We start from the raw sequence: 15,879 nt of genomic DNA, 5'->3' as shown, positions 1-15,879 counted from the left end.
TTAGATGATTACTACTATACTTGCAGAGTTTAAACACTACAAGTATGATTATTTTATTAAATAAAGTATGAAGTATTGAAGTATTTTTAGTTCTCAGAATTTATTCAGACTTCACTGAATGCGAAGAAGGTCCTGAGGGTTCCCCTCTGCTTTTTACCCCTCCAAAACATCAGGTATTTGGTGATTTTTTTTATTTACTTACCTGCTTGAACACATGATGTTACAATGAAGTTTAAGGGGAACTGTAACACATTTTACTAAGTACATTAATTCATTAATTTTAAGTTAAAGGTGCAGTGTATGATTCTGGAGAAGGTTGTTAATAAAAGAACTCAACAGCAAAACAAATACAACCCTCCCTTCAGAAGCTCCAGCCCTAAATTCATGATGCGCGTTGCCAAGGTAAACAACACTGGGCTAACAAACTTGTTTTTTTAGATCTTTGTGGCCACAAAACCCTTTGCGAACACCATGACATAACTTTAGAGCAAACACAACAAGTCATGTAACTAACAGTAGCTCGGTTGTGGGTTGAATAACTGTTCCCACATTTGCTGCTGTGAAGCTAACCAGTTGCTGTCACAAACACAACAACAAGCAAATGAGACAAAATAATACTGACCAATTGGTTTTGTGAAACAGAACAAAAACAATTCAATGTTACCCACTTTTCAAGAAGAAATTGAGCAGCCTCCTCATCCCTTTTCATGCCTTTCAACTCTCAATAAAGCTGAATTAATTGAAATGGTACAGCAGTTACATTCAATACCTCAGGTGCCAGAATGTAACTGCTGCACCATTTAAGGTGGAACAGGAAAATGCGAATAGGAAACCTCATCAGCTCTAGGAGGTCTCTCCACTGTTGAAACGACTCACTGATGTTTACATGACTCTTCACCCTTGCCTGATCTTTTCTCTCAGTCTTGGTTCTTCAGATCTTCTCCTCTTTGATTGTTTCTCTGCCATCCCTCATTCTTGACAATTTGGGCTGTTCAGCACATAGCCCCTCCCCTTCCCCCTGTCCATCGTACAAGCATGAACATCCCCTGTTGCTGATTGGCTGGAATAGTGTTGTGTCATTTGGACTGAGACACTTTGCTTATTTTCCATTTAGAGAGCCAGGACTCTGTATGAACAAGTATTTTGGATTGAAAACGTTTACTGCACCTTTAAGTCTACAAATTTCTTGCTGAAAACTTACATTCTTTGAGTAAAAAATCTACTTTACTAATACTAATCCAAATTAGCAAACTGGCTTATAATTTTGAAGTAATTTATACTATTCCCATGCACAGTGTGGAACCTGTTTGGCATTTCAATATAATTTTGTTATACTGTCTTGGAATTGATCATAAACCATCATATTACCTGAGAACTTATCATGTTATCTAGAACTTTGGAGTTTGTACCTGTACCTGGTTTATACGTAGAACTGAGCGCATGTCAAAGTAGCAAAGAGATGTAGCAATATCATTGACCTTTTCGCTGGGTATGAATTGGTCAGTTGTATAATGCATCAGCAATACCATTGAAGCGTCAGTGAAATGTAGTTAGAGTTTCAGAACATGATGAACATGTAAGCGTTGGCTCCAGGGCTAGGCCACCGCCGGCCACCAGGGGGAGTCAACGACCCAAATGAGCCACCCCTGCTCAGGGGGCTTTATAAGGGCTGGGAAGAAGACACACTTTGTTGAGTGTTTGTTTCAGAGTTCTGGCAAACAGACCGGCCGGTAATCTCGGGTAGAAGCTCTAGAGAATTTCTCTCGAGCTTCTTTTCTCTTTGTCACTTCTCGAGCCTATCCCCCTTTCTCGAGTTGTCTTTCTTCCTTTAAAAAAAAAAACAAAACTAAATGTAAAGCTAGAGAAGTTTTTCAGTTATCATTTCCTCAGTGTTTGAGAGAGCCAGTCTTTCCCCTGGCATCCTTTGTTTTGTTCCCGCCTAAGCCTTAGTAGGTGGGCTTTCATACGTCCTTTTGTTTTCCACCCATTTTCGGCGTTCCCTTTTAAGCAGAACTCCTTCCTGCACTGCATGACATGGCCTCTATAGTGCACTGGTAGAGCGCTGATTTAGTAACGTGGCGGCGTGGGTTCAAGCCCTGGCATTTGCAGTTTACCACATTATTTTAATAATACCTTCCAATCACCCCTTTGGCCTCTGAAATACCACCCAGGCGGCCTCAGTTCTAACCCCACCTCTGGCAAGTCGCCACATTACTGAAACACCCAGCCAAAACTATGGACCCAGCTGAGCTCCCTGACCTGGATCAGGTTAAAATTGCCCTAGTTAACCAAGGGGCTGCGATTGGAAGGCATGAGCAGGCCTTGCAGCAAATACTAGCTCAGCTGCAGGGCCTCACTGCAACTCTACAGCAGGCTGCCCCTCCAGTGGTGGTTCTTGAGGCTCCTCCAGCTCCCGCTCCCCAGGTTGCTGAGAAAGCAGCTGCACGATCTGAGCCCCACCTACCGCTGCCAGAGTGTTACTCTGGGGATCCTGGAGGATGTCGGGGTTTCCTTTTTCAGTGTTCCCTGGCTTTCGAGCAGCAGCCCTCCAGATTCCCAACAGAAAAGGCTAAAGTAGCCTATATAATCGATGGCCGGTCCCTTGAGTCAGGGGCAGTCTCCCAGCAGCCTAAACTACTCTGCCTGCGCATAGGACAGCACTGTGAGAAAGTGTCCTTATACCTCATCAGTGCCCCCAGTGTGCAGTTGGTGCTGGGCATTCCCTGGCTCCAGCGTCATAATCTCTGTCTGGACTGGCTGAACCACTCCATCCGTTCCTGGGGTCCCCTCTGCCAGAACTCCTGCTTGCAGAACCCCAGGCCTAGTGGCACGGCTTCCCTGTCTCCCAGTCCAGAAACCCCTGACCTCTCTTGAGTCCCCCCTCAGTACTGGGACCGCCAGGAGGTCTTCAGTAAGAAATAGGCCCAGTTCCTGCCTCTCCATCGGCCTTACGATATTACCATTGATTTACTGCCCAGCATTAGTCCCCCTCGAGGCCGGCTGTTTTCTCTGTCCACCCCTGAACGTAAGGCCATGGAGGACTACATCCAAGAGTCCTTGGCCACGGGCGTCATCAGGCCATCCACCTCCCCGGCTGGGGCAGGATTCTTCTTTGTGGGGAAGAAGGATGGGGGCCTGCGCCCCTGCATCGACTATAGAGGGCTCAACAAGATCACAGTCAAGGACCACTACCCTCTGCCTCTGATGTCCTCTGCCTTTGAGGCACTGCAGCAGGCATCCTTCTTTACTAAGTTGGACCTGCGCAGTGCCTACAACCTTATTAGGGTCAGGGAAGGGGACGAATGGAAGAAAGCCTTCATCACCCCATCGGGCCACTATGAATATTTAGTCATGCCCATTGGACTGATGAATGCCCCGGTTGTCTTCCAGCATTACATCAATGAGGTTCTGAGGGAGGGGCTTGATCACTATGTGTTTGTGTATTTAGATGACAACTTGATTTACAGCAAGAGTCTAGATGAACACATAGCCCATGTCCGGCGGGTCCTCCAGCTTCTCCTAGATAATCACCTGTTTGTGAAGCTGGAGAAGTCATTGTTCCATGTTCAGACGGTTGCCTTCCTCGGGTTTGTGGTGTCTCAGAACCGCCTGAGCATGGACCCTGCCAAGATCCAGGCCGTGGCCCAATGGCCCCGTCCCACATCACTCCGCCTGATTCAGCACTTCCTGGGCTTCGCTAACTTCTTCCGGAGGTTCGTGAAGAATTTCAGCTCTGTAGCTGCACCCCTGACTGCCCTCACAAGGAAGACCTCTGGGCGGTTTCAGTGGACTCCAGAAGCCCAGGAAGCCTTTGAGGAGGTCAAGTGGCATTTAACCTCGGCCCCAGTGCTGCGACTCCCCGATCCAGAGCTTCCCTTTGTGGTAGAGGTGGATGCCTCTAAGATAGGCGTGGGTGCTGTGTTGTCCCAGCGGTCTGGCACCAACCAGAAGCCCGGTTCTGGTGGCCACGCATGGACCAGGATGTGCAAGCCTACATAGCAACCTGCAGGGTGTGCGCCTGCAACAAAGAGCCCAGAACCAAACAGCTGGGTCTCCTCCATCCGTTACCCATCCCCTCTCACCCATGGTCCCACATCTTCCTGGATTTCATCACAGGGCTGCCACCATCCCGGGGCAACACTGTGATTTTGGTCATCGTAGACCGTTTTTCTAAGGCGAGCAAATTCATTGCTTTGCCTATGCTCCCGTCAGCCAGGGAGATGGCCACGCCCTTCTTGAGCATGTGGTTTGGGCGCATGGGTTTGCCAGGGATGTGGTATCAGACAGAGGACCTCAGTTCGCCAGCCGGTTCTGTTGGCTCCAGGGCTAGGCCACCACCGGCCACCAGGGGGAGTCAACGACCCAAATGAGCCACACCTGCTCAGGGGGCTTTATAAGGGCTGGGAAGAAGACACACTTTGCTGAGTGTTTGTTTCAGAGAATTTCTCTCGAGCTTCTTTTCTCTTTGTCACTTCTCGAGCCTATCCCCCTTTCTCGAGTTGTCTTTCTTCCTTTAAAAAAAAAAAAAAACTAAATGTAAAGCTAGAGAAGGGAAAAGTTTGCCCCTTTCTCCTTTTCGTTCTTCTTCGTGCATTCTTTTCTGTTGGGAAAGTGGTTTTTCAGTTATCATTTCCTCAGTGTTTGAGAGAGCCAGTCTTTCCCCTGGCGTCCTTTGTTTTGTTCCCGCCTAAGCCTTAGTAGGTGGGCTTTCATACGTCCTTTTGTTTTCCACTAGTTTTCAGCATTCCCTTTTAAGCAGAACTCCCTCCTGCACCACGTGACACGGCCTCTATAGCGCACTGGTAGAGCGCCGGTTTATTAATGCGGCGGCGTGGGTTCGAGCCCTGGCATCTGCAGTTTACTACATTATTTTAATAATACCTTCCAATCGCATAGAAGCTTAGCGTTTGGGTCCTGCCTTCCAAAACCCTGTGTTGGCTCACCCGGTTGGCCTCTGAAATACCACCCAGACGGCCTCAGTTCTAATCCCACCTCTGGCAAGTTGCCACATTAGAGAACATGCATTTCGAAGGCCTCACATGATCGTTTAATGTTCTACCCAGTTTTTGGAAAAATACACCAAATATCAAGAAAAATAAGCTTGTGTGCACAATGAATGGGAACAAAAAATGTTATAAGATTGCCACTGATTGGCACCTGAAACAGCTAATGGACAATAACTTGTGAAATAAGATGGTCAGTGCGCTGGCACACTATAGTTATTGTGGTTTCTGCGCACAACTGAATGCTGTGTTGATACAGGCAGTAAAATCTCACAAAAGCCTTGCCCAATTGGCAGCCTGAAGAAATGCCCTTCACAGAGACACCCTGAAACAAGCCTCGAATTAGCCTCCTAGTAGAGTATACATGCCAAGTCCCTGGAGCTTTAAGCCAGCTTAATCGCTTCCTCAGTTCAATGGGAGAGATGATGTTACTTAGAGTAACCACCAAATTATCCCATCACTTTCCCAATCTCACCACCTACTCAATCACCACTTGCCTTGTAAATACCTTCTTCTGGTGTTCTTGCTGCTTCAGTGCTCAGAGTACATGGCAATTTCAGAAATGGGGAACTATGTCTTTTGGACCTTTAGCAAATGTTTACTTTTGGTTCTGAAATATCCCAAAGTTGCAGGATGTCAGCTGGAGAGATGTTATTCTGTTGCAGCATCTCAAGGTTTCTGGACCTTTTTTCCACAAAAATATTGCCACAGTCTCTTGGGGGAATTGGATAAAATTAGTGTTCATTGTTATAGTCAGGAAAAGTTAGGAAAGTTCTCAGGGCATCGTTTTTTTTAGCTAAGGGACATCTTGCATGGTGTCCAACTCTTCATAATGACCCAAACAGTAAAGACAGCAGTTCCTCCAGAATAGCATGGCCAACTTGTTGATAAAATTAGACTCTCTTAAGCTCAGTGCATTGGCTAGCACCAAGGCAGACTTTGTGGAATCATGTAGAGCAGACATGTTCACAAAGTGATGTTACTGAAAAAATAACATAAGGGAAAACATATAATTCATGAATAGCAACTAAAGTACATGTCACAGTTCTTGCTTTTTATTTTGATCCATGAGCTCAGTAAAACTAGGGCCTTTTGTGGCTGTGCAGTGTATGTTGCAAAGAAAATGCACACTGGAAATGGATGCAAATGGATGATACTGATTGGATACAGTGTATTAATAAACAGTTTGGTATTAATTTGTATTGTCATGTTCATTTGTATTTCCAGTATTCAACTTTGACTGTTAAAGACAGGCCTTTAATTTGGGACATAAATCTCAAAACCTAAAAAATGTTAAAAACCAAGGAAAAAACATTCTATGATAATGTTAATTTTTGCTAGCACACCTATGTGATTCTAGTAGTACTAGTACTAAGTACTAACCATGAAATAAGAGCACTACTACAATACTTAAAGAGTCATTATTCTTTCTAAAGGCCAAGAACACCCTGAGGTGGCCCTACTGTGTATTTCACAGTATTTGTCATGAATACTGTGCTAAAACAACATTATTACCTGAGCAGCTGTTACATACTGTCACTGTCGAAAACATATATATTTATATTTTCTATATCATTTGAGCAAAGCAGCTGTCTTTTATATTGTGTGAACATTTTATGATGAAAGGACCAACAGAAAAGCCCTTTAAATGTTAACAATGTTTTTGCCTTCCATTAAAATTACCTTTATGGTTTTTGTTAGGACAGAAATCAAAATATGAAACACATGGACACGCCTGCACCTACATGAATGAAAATCGCAAACGTCTCCTGGTTTTTAGCAGCAGTTGTGTAGGTTGCTGCCATCACTGGACCCTTGGTTTTTTGAAGCCACTGTTATCATGAAAAATGATTGATTTAGTCTATTTTACGGAATAAAAAGAGCAACTCGCACTCCGGAGCAGATAGGTCATAGATGAAATCCAGCCCTTGAGTGAGTGATGTACTAGTCAGACACATTGGCTCTTGTTCAACGCAGCTGCTTAGATATGAGTGCAGATCGGAGCGTCCAGAATGGTGTAAGATCTGCTCTGCGTCTGATTCATGAAACCGCCATTCATCATCGAAACAAGTGATCATTTGAATGCACTAGATAAATCAACTTCTGCTGCATAGAAACAAGCACTTGCATGCTAGTCCTTTATTTATAGATCATTTGCTAATGACAACCCCCAATTACAGTGTCATGCAAAAATCAGGAACCACCCTTTATTTACTTAATTTCCTGTCAAACGGTCGTTAAGTACATGTTATTTATGTTTCTGGAGGTATTTTTGCCTGAGGAGATTAGATATATGATACTCCACTTGCATAAAGAAGGAGAAAGGAAAAGGAAAACAAAGAGTTTCTAGAACTGGAGAAAATGGAACCTGGAAGACCCGGTAGACACCAAAACTGTCCCCATCAGATAAAAAGCACTTGAAGCTTTGAGAGAGAGGAGAAAATCAAGCTGCTCCAGATCTGAAAACATCCACAGGTGTTTCTGTCCATCCTTTTACTGTGAGAAGACAACACAGCGCTGTGGGTCTGAAAGGATGTGTAGCTGCCAAGGAGCCTCACTGAGAAAAGGAGACAGACAAAAATGTGTAAAAGTTTTGGGATTACTTGAATTGTTAGAAGTAGAAAATGCAATCAACGTCTAAGATTGAACTTTGGAGGTGTAAAAATTAACGATTAAAACAGAAAGCAGTCATTTGTAAATCCATTTTGACCTGTAGTTAAATGAAAACAATACAAAGACAAGATATTTAATGTTTTAACTTATGTACTTCATTGTTTTTTGTAAGAATACACTCAATCTGAAACTGATGCATGCAACATGTTCCAACAAAGGTGTGACAGATAGAAGAAAGGCCTAGTATGAGCAAGGATGGGATGAGGCTTGCCACTCTGTACTTAGAGTGCAAGGTCCCTGAACGCCCATGACCTTCAACACCTCGGCTGACACTGCATTAAAAACTAGTATATTTTTGTGATGATGTCACTGCATGGGCTCTAGGATACTTTGACAAACTGCTGTCACACTGTTCATTGCCACATCTACCAATGCAGTTTAAGACTGTACAATGCACAGCAGAAGCCATACATCAACAACGTCCAGAAACACCGCCGACTTCTCTGGGCTAAAGCTCATCTGAAATGGACTGATGCTCAGTGAAAATGTGTGTTGATGGCTAAAGAAGAAAATGAGCATTCAGATTGTTACCAGTGCAAAGTTCAAATGGGTCTGTCATGGTATGGGGGGCTTTAGTGGGTTGTTTGCACATCTGTGAAGTCATTACCACTGAAACATATACACACATTTTGGAGCAACATATATTACCTTCTAGATGACGTCCATTCTTATTTCAACATGACAACAAGTCACAATGGTACACAATGTTACATGTCTGCATATGTTGCAACAGCATGGCTGTATAATCAGAGTGTAGGTGGTAGAATGACCTACCTGAAAGTGTGTGCCACATTATGAAAGATTGGCAAAAAACTCCGCTTTTAAAACTGGATCAATTGGTGTCTTCAGTCCGTATAGTTATTATGCGTTAGTAGGAAAGATGATGTAATGCAGTGGTAAACGTCCTTTCAAAACTTTGTTGTAACATGTTGCAGGCATCAGATTAGGAATGACTTATGTTTACATGTTTATGTTTTTTGTTCTGTTTTCAAAAGAAAACAGGTGAAACAGAATTTCCTAATCACTGCTTTCTTATTTCATTCACTTCTCTTTTAATTTACAAAAAAGTAGCAGAACTTCAATATACAGGAAGTATTAAGCAACAAAGCTGATGACCAAAAACACATTTCACAAGCTGTTTTGGTTTGTAAGTTTCTTCTTTGTCACTGTCTTTCAAACTGTAGGACTTTAGAACCAGGACATGCTGTAACTTAGTACTCCCAAGACTGTCCTGCTTTTCTTTGATTACAGGTACTAAGTGCATAATCTTTCCTAATTATGGTCTTTTTAATAAGCCACATCCATTGTGTTGAGGCTCTCCAAGACCTTTTCCTTACTAATGTTTTTGAGGCTGTTAAAGGTAGAAAATGTTCTGCCAAGTGGGGAGAAACAGCCAACACCTCCAAAACTAGATTACTGAAGTCTACCTGAGTAACTGTCCTGAGGGCATCAGAATGCATTTACTGATCATTTCAAGAGCCTGGCGGCTCATTTCTGATGAAGAGTAAGATTTAATCAATGATAAAGTGGCTTCACCTTGTTCTCAAACTCCACACGGATGGAGACTGCTGGTTATGCTTTAAATCCCACATGTAACAACAATGTAATAACAAATAAAAGTAGTCATCCATTCAGCCTCTGATCTTCTGTAGGCCCTAGTTGTAGCACTTACTTTTAGTGTTTCTGAAATTCTGAAATCATTACTCAACACTCAAGCCAAGTGTTTGAAAGCCCCTCTTTTGGTTTCTCTTTTGCGTAAATGCACATGGCTTCAGTTAATCCACTTAGGAGTTGATCAGAATTCCACCCATGTTCCCCAAGTTCCATCACAATCAATGAACTGAAGGCGTGTTTTCATTCCAAAGCACAATGAATAGGCTTCCAACAAATTGCTTGATTATTAAGCACTAATTTGGAAATAATTTGGGAATTTAGAACACAGAGTGCTACGTCTTGGGCCCATTCACTCATAGAAGGTCTGAGGTTGAGTGGACCATTACTGTTTCTGGTTACTGTGTGAGCTCCACACTACACTGTTAGAAATAAAGGTTGTGTGCAGGTACATTTTCATTCATCAAGGTACAAACAACACAAATGTGCCCTCAAAGGTACAACAGTGGTTGTATAATCTTAAATAAGTTTTCCCAGATGAAAAGTTCATATTTGTACCTTTTCATAACCTAATGTTTTAAAACCTGTCTGGAGATGAGACGAGGTGTGTGGAGTCAGTACAGCTTAGAAAATATAATTTCAATGGATTATGGTACAATTATGTTCCCTGACTAAAGGTCCTGAGATGTACCCTTGAGCGTACCACCCCAGTGACAAGAGGGGGACTGCCCCAGGACAGTTTCGTACGTTTATGAGAGTGTATGGCTGTGACCAAAATGGATCCCTACTCACTCATTAGTACTTTGCTGAATAGAGTTGAACTATTTAGTTTATCAAAACTCATGATACTCTCATCAGTAACCAGCATCAGCCTGCAACAACTGCATAAACAAACTAATATTAGCTGCTTGAGTGAGGCTGACGTGGGCGTTTTGACAGGTGCAGGGGATGGGAACCTGACTGCACTACACAGTTAATTCATGGTCCATGAGCGCAGTAACCTATAACAGTGGTTTCGAAGAAACACTTTACTTGAAACCTGCTACATAACATTGACATAAACATGTAATGGCAGATATCCTATGCTGTTATGTTCTTTATAGAAAATTACATAACAGTGCCACATGACAGTGTCCTGTAACATTAACATAACAGTGTCATGTCAATGTTACCAGTAACTTTTTTGGGCAATTGAGCACGTTGGATTGGAGGTCGGCTGTGAAAGAGTGAATATGAATCCAACAAAAGCAAGAAAGAAAGCAATACAAGAACATGGCTCTCTCCAGAGAACAACACACAGATGTCAATGTAAGTAGCTAGGTTTTAACACTTGGAATGTACATTTGAGCTACTTTTGCAATTCAAATGTCCAAATATTTACACAATATGTGACTATAGTACTACTAATACCAATGAGAGAAAAAATGAATGCTGTAATGAATACTGAGCTTTGAGGGTACTCTGATAAACACGAACACAAAATATGGCCAGAATCACACATTTCATGGACTTTTACCTTTTTTATGTCAGAGGTCAGCAACATGCAGCCCCGGAGCCGCATACAGCTCTTTTACTGCCCTATTGTGGCTCCACAGCAGAATCAGATGTGTAGGTAGAAATAAAATAATCCTCCTCTGCTATAAAATAAAGACCCTGCTGATTGTTGTAACACAGTTTTAGGAATAAATGGTCGTAAATGCTGGAGTTACTGTTTAACTGCTAATTCACCAACTTTTAACCCTGAGGATTGGCACGCAGACTGCTGGTCACTATAGCAAAGCAGCAACAATCTCATCTAGTGGCTAACGAAAAAGCAAAGAGAAAGATTTAAAATGAACAATAATTTGGAGATGAATGGAATTATTTGCATTTATAAACACTCCTGCTGGTTTCTTGTTATGTTTAATCTGCAACAAGAAAATGTGAAACGCTAAAAATCGCTGTAGTCAGCTGCTCATTCACCAGCTCCTTGTTCGAGTTTTCCCATTCTGCCTTAAATTGTGCAGTAGTTACATTCTAGCGCCTCAGGCACCATTTAAGGTGGAACAGGAAAATGAGAACAACAAGCTAGTGAATGAGAAGCTGACTTCAGCCTCGTAAAAAGTCGAATGTTGAGAGACATTTTACAAGAAACTATTCTACTTTTGAGGAAAAGTTTCCTGTTGGAGATGTGAGAAAAGCAGCTATAACTGAGCTAAAGCTTAAAGCAGAGCAAAATAAGTCTGCATTTTCATTTACATTATATTTTTTTGCCTAATACCAGTTCATTAGCACATACTGAGACATATTTACAGCCAAGATGGTAAAATGGACATAAAATGTTGTGGCTCCCAAGATGGTTTGATTTTTGTTGAAAGGACAAAATGGCTCTGTGTTATGTAATTATGAACATGCAACATGAATTCTAATTCACTGTTTAATGCACAAACAGTCACTTTTAAGTAGCCCTTTTACCCACCCAGTGCTGTGCTAACGGTGCCTAAGGTTCACTTTTTCTCTACATTTAGCTTAACACAAACACAAGCATTAAGCTTATAATATATTATAAAATACATTCCTTACTTTGTATGCTGCAGTTTCATAGTTTTAGACTATTGCCATTTCCTGCTATAGAGAGCTGCTCCCTTTGCCTAAGCTAATGTTCTTCTGTCCACTGCTTAGTGACAATAACCTCGCATTGCACTCTGGAATTCCATGTTATAATTTGGATGCTAAAAGAAAATAGCTGATGTATGTAATGGTGTCCCAAAAAAATGGTAGCCCAAATATGCATTAATTTCAGTCACACTTTATGTTTATCCATAAATGCTCAAAAGTGAACTACAGTTAAATTAAAATTTCAGCTGGCATAGATTTGTTACTGTATGTCTACCCACAGTTTAACTGTACAAGTTAAGCAACCCAAGCCAGTAGGCACAATCCCAAGAGTACCACGAAACCATTGCCAATGTGGCAGGAAAAAAAAGTGAAACTGTGCACAACAAATGAAGTGACAAGAGCTTTCAACAGCTTTCATAGAGCTGTTGTTTTTCAGGAAACCACCATCTCAACTGTTTTTCTTGTGTTCCTGTCACATGGCCTACGGCGTGACGTTGTTTTCTGCCTTCAAAATAATTTCAGAGGATTATAGCATTATAGCATCTTATTTGATGAAATAAGTGTGGAATCTTGTTTCTTTGTTTAGTGCCTCAAAAATCACATCATATATTTTGCAAGTGATGTGTTTCAGAACTGATGACAAGGGCTGTGAGGAAAACAACGCAGAGGGTGAGCTTTGGACATCCTGTTTTGACTTCCTCTTTCACTGCAGTGGAAAAGTACTGAGATGCTGAGCTAAGTAGTGAATTCTTTGGTACATGTTATTGTTGGTGAAGACACAGCCAGTTTGATTAACAATGGTTTTGCTCTGTTCAGTGCTTGTCACTGTTCATTTGTCTGTTATGAGGTCCAGCTGATATTCTATCATATTTAGAGCAAAACCTCAAGTAAGCCTGAAGTTCTTAACAAAGCACTTTTTACTTTTATCTCTAGTTGCTAAGATTCTCAGAAGCAGCCTGAAAATACTGACAACATCACCTTAACATTGGAATAAAGCAAGTTAAAAGAGTTCTTGGAAAGACTTTTAATAAAGGACTGCTTTTTTAATGTTTCAACTTCGGGATTCCCAGAAAGGTTGTGAGTTTCTAGAGCAAGTATCACTTTCAGTGTCCTTTGGAGAAGTTGGATCAGTTGATACCAGACGTCAGATGTTTTTAAGTGAAAGAATAACCAAATGCATAAAGCAAGTTCTCATTAGTCTGTAGATATATAGCCAGCTAACAGAGATTTGTGATAGATTCTGCTCTGTATCCATCTTAGAAAACTGCACAGTGGATCAGAAGCCAGTCTTACAAAGTAGGATTTCTTGCTCGTTAGCCAGCTAACTTTAAGCTTCATTCAGTCTAACCCTGGATTTCATGACGACGTACGACAATGAACTACTTTTTATCCGGCAACATCATTATGGCATCTTGCATGGCTTACCCACTTGAGGGCTGGTCATGTTTGGGATTTTGGATCATGAGCTTTTGGACCAGTCAGGCTGAGCTTCTGACCAATCAGAGACAGCCTTCTGACAGAGGTGATGCCCTCTGATCCTTGTTTTTTCATATTTTGGTATCAATATGGTTAAAATATCACTTTTCAGTGGAAGAAATATCAATCATAGTACACAAATTATTCCTCCAACAAGCACTGATAGGGTGACTCCATATGGTTTCATGAGTCACATATTTGGCTGTTGATCAGCTTCACACTTTCATTTGCATGAAACGTAATGCTTAAACCTGGATTAGCAGAGAAAACTGTTGAATGGCACTGTGAAACAAGTTGGCCAAGGTTCCAGGCTAAAACTTGGTCAGGGCCTAAGAAGATGGACGTACTTAACGAGACAGGCCCACGGCAGATGCATAGCATTGTTTAAAATAAAATACAGTTTTGAAACTGTTGGAATTCCTACGGACCAGTCTGTAATGTCCAGCTCATCCTCATTACTGAAGTGGTCTACCTGCAAAGGAATCAAGTCAATGAGCTGCCAATCCGGCCTTGTTGATAAACACTGGAAAAAGACACTTAACCAAATGCGAGTTCATAGCCAAATAAACATCCTCTGCATGCTTAACTGCACTTAGGAAGATGAGGAGAGTCTAAACATGAGCTAGTTCAACCAATTCATCAGTTATTAAATATATACCTCACAGCCTACAACATTACAAGACTACTACATACTGCAGAAGTGACAGGAGATGACCATGGGTCCAGATTTTTGTTTGCAATGACTACACGTTTAAAGTTTTGGATGCCAAGTTGGAAAAGCTGCAGCTGTTTTGAATTGTCTTTTTTAAAACGTATTTACTGTCACCAACAAAAGTAGCTTTATACCAGGCCCAGTGCCAGAGTGGGGGATCTGAAGACCTCAGGGGGCCGGGGGGAGGTGCATCACATCCACAGCAGAAAGAAAAACAGCTAAGGGTCAAGGAATCTATGGTAGATCGGTCCAAACAAGTCACACAGAATCAAGAGGACAGTTGGATTTACAGCAAATCACCAAAACCGTCTGAAATTTTATCTTCCCACAGCACACAGCGCATCCCTGACATGCAGCCTGTGCAAGGTGATGCATGCAAACTCATATTCATCCATCTAGCCTGTGATATGAGTTTCACTTTGATTGTTTTTTGGTTTTTTTGCCACTTGCATCTACAGAAACATGTACAAAATAGTGGCTTTTGTGGGGAATAATGATTTACAAAATGACACCCTGATGTTAGGCCTGCTTTCCACATCTGCAGATTCAAATAAAGATGTAAATGTTCATATTTGGTTATTGCTATTATGCATGATTCCACAGCAAGTAAAATGTCAAGCCAGTTGGTACAGTATTCAATTCAGAAACAAATCCCAAGCACATACAATATCACAACAATGCTGTTCTTTTTAAACGATTAGGCCTGCTTAAAAACACTGTTTACAAATCTCTTCCCTCTTAAACTCGCTTAAACTGCCAGACTTGCATTCCTCATCCTTATAACTTTAGCATAATTTTCCACATAATTACTCAATAAAGCATTTTACTATCCTTAGGATGTAATAAAAGTTTAAAAGTTTAAAAGGTTGATAAAAAGGCTAGCAATGGCTAGTTTGTTGCATGTGAGCTCAGCATGATTTGGCAGAATGGAAGTTAGATTAGTAAATTAGTAATCAGATTAAATGACTTGACGCTTAGAACAGCAGAACACTCAATTCAGTGAAAGACTGGCAGCAATATCAGTGAGTAAACTGGTGAAGATTTAAGCAATAAACACTAAAATGTAGCCAACAAATAGGAAGCTTGTTTAAATCAAAATTCCATAATTCTGAGTTACTGGCAACAATTTACTTGAGCCCTGCTACATAACATTGATATAAACATGCCATAAACATGTCATAACAGATGGCATATGCTGTCATGAGCTGCTGTGAAATATTTTGTTCAGTAATATAACAAGGTTATTTCAACATTATGTAGCAGGGTTCAAGTTAAGTGTTACCCAATCACTTAGGCCCTGTTACCATTACTAGTCATTTTCATGACAGATGTCAGAATGTTTGATGTCATGACAGCTTATTGTCATCATCATCATCTCAAACCACTTAATCTAGCTATGGTTGCGGTAGCCATTGGGATAGCAGGGGATCCCAGACAACCCTGTCCCCCCGCAACTTCCTCCAGCTCCGATGGACCCCAAGCCACTCCCAAGCCAACTTAGAGATCCCTCCAGCAGGTCCTAGGATGACCTTGGGGCATCTTCCCAGTAGGCCTTGTCTGGTAAACCTGCACCAGAAGGTGGCCAGGAGAACCACCTCAACTACCTCTTCTCAATGTAGAGGAGTAGCAGTTCTACTTTGAACTCCTCCTGGATGACCAAGCTCCTCACCCTATCAAGTAGGATGTAGCCCACCACCCTGCAAAGAAAGCTCATTTCCACCACTTGTATCCTCAATCTCATTGTTTCGGTCATTACCCAAAGCTCATGACCACAGGTGAGGGTTGGGATGTGGACTGACCAGTAAA

The sequence above is a fragment of the Colossoma macropomum genome, unplaced genomic scaffold (genome assembly GCF_904425465.1).
Source record: "Colossoma macropomum unplaced genomic scaffold, Colossoma_macropomum, whole genome shotgun sequence".
Lineage (NCBI taxonomy): Eukaryota > Metazoa > Chordata > Actinopteri > Characiformes > Serrasalmidae > Colossoma > Colossoma macropomum.
Note: the sequence above shows the minus strand (reverse complement) of the source record.